This window comes from Limanda limanda, chromosome 23 (genome assembly GCF_963576545.1).
Source record: "Limanda limanda chromosome 23, fLimLim1.1, whole genome shotgun sequence".
Classification (NCBI taxonomy): domain Eukaryota; kingdom Metazoa; phylum Chordata; class Actinopteri; order Pleuronectiformes; family Pleuronectidae; genus Limanda; species Limanda limanda.
Genome location: NC_083658.1, coordinates 11,810,021 through 11,811,947, shown reverse-complemented (window position 1 = coordinate 11,811,947; position 1,927 = coordinate 11,810,021). Strand labels below are relative to the sequence as shown.

The following is a 1,927-nucleotide window of genomic DNA, read 5'->3' as shown; positions in this document are numbered from 1 at the left end:
ACACAATATAGAGCTTAAATTCCTTCATAATTTGAACTTCAATTGTCTAATTGTTGTTATTAAACTTTCTCAGTATTCCATTAAAACAGTCAACACTTTTATCCAAAGCGACTTACGATAAGTGCATTCAACTATAAGGTTACGAACACAGAACAGCGTGAATCATGTGTGTAAATGTACTAAACACCGCTGCTCACGTCACCCGCTCGCGTCATCAGCTGATGGACTCGTCCAATCAGAGCCTCGTAAACGCCGTGCAGCAGCGTCGAGTGTCCCGCAGACAGGAAGCGGGTCGTGTTTAGCTTGTCCCGTACGAGTGACTCTGTCTTCGGGGTAAATAACTTGCTGAAGTCGACACGACACTGTTCCCTGGAGGAGAAGATGAGTGCGTGTGGAGGCAGAGCCGCGGGCCCGGTGTGGACGAGTCGAGGCGGAGAAGACGGAAGCACAGTCCCTGAGTTACGGTGAGCTAGAGACGCCATGCTAACCACTAAGCTAACCCTACATCTGAAAGCATGTCCGCCACTCTTTGGGATAGCGAGAAAGTTGCTAAAATACGAATACAGCATCGAGTGCTGGAGCAGATCTAGTGCATGTGTAAATATGTATGAATTACTTAGATGTAACAGTTTGTTCTCGTTAAGTTTTTTCATCAACGTGACTTTTTTCTGTATGTTTTCACAGCCTCAGCCCCCCCCCCCCCTCCACACACACACACACACACAAACAAAGAGGCGTTAGGCTGAGACGCTGAAAGTCCGGATTTAAAGTGCAGAAAATTAAGCCATTGAATGTAAGTAACTGTTTTTGAATTGTTTTGGTGTTTATTTGCTGTGGATCTTCCAACGGTGATGCAGCGCGGCTATTTCCGTTTATTAATAATAAAGTCATGTTACATGTGTTGTTTTCCAGCTGCCTGTCCATGACGTACAAAGACACACTATGAGCCAGTATGATCCGACCAGACCTTACATCAGCATTGAGGAGTTGTCGGAGAAGAAAGAGGGTAAGGTTATATTCATTAAATAATTTTCCAGTTACATGTAAAGGTGTATGTTGTAATTGAACTGTGCTAATTTTACTGAATGTGTTTACAGCTGATTGAAGCGGGACAGATGACATGGATCCATCCTTCCACAGCCAGGAGCGCACCGACCTGTGTCCCACACTTCATATAAGACTGGAAGCTACACTGATCTCACAGCTACACACCACAGACGTCTACACACTGGAGAAGAGTCCCACAAAGAAGTCATGACCCAGAGGCTGCAGAGAAACATTTCAAGCCTCATCTGAGTTTTTGTACAATATTTTTGCTGTATGTAAATAAAGCTTTCACTCCACATATACCTTGTTCACATTTGTTCCCTGTACAATATGTTCACCTATAACATCAAGCATCACATGAATGTTTAGTTTTAATTAACTGCAGTGCTTTTGGTAAAGGCTTACTTATAAATAATAATAAATATTAATATATACATTTTTATTATAAATATTGTGTGGGAGGGGCTTACCCCACGTGCGGAATGCTGTGACCCCACGTGTGCACTGCAATGACCCATAAGGTGACCAATAGCAACACTTCTACCAACCAATCACGAGTGACATTAGTTTCAAGGGTCTGTGGTTTCCTCCAATGGTGAGTAGAGAGAGGTTCTAGCCAGCGGCTGGACTCCGATTCATATGCTAATTAGATCACACGTCGCGATCGGTCCGCGAGGCTCAGCGAGCCCCCCCGCGGCTCTCTCCTTTGTTCTCCAAATCCCCCTTAAGGTCCGCAAACGCCGATAGACCCACCTTGTCTTCACTGGCGAACGCCGAGGTAACATCATGGAAACAGTTGGTTACAGCAGGGGATTAGGCCTGTCCGTAGAGGTTCACTGTGACAATAATACTGCTTTTCGTCTAGTGATTTCAATGGCAA

General features: G+C 44.6%; 1 long non-coding RNA gene across 1 annotated transcript; it reads left to right on the top strand.

The window, feature by feature from the left end:
* Positions 1-688: 688 nt before the first annotated feature.
* LOC132996774 (uncharacterized) lies at positions 689-1,345 on the top strand. Its single transcript, XR_009677132.1, has 3 exons — positions 689-793; positions 913-1,006; positions 1,098-1,345. It is a non-coding gene; the product is annotated as an uncharacterized LOC132996774 (long non-coding RNA).
* Positions 1,346-1,927: the final 582 nt, after the last annotated feature.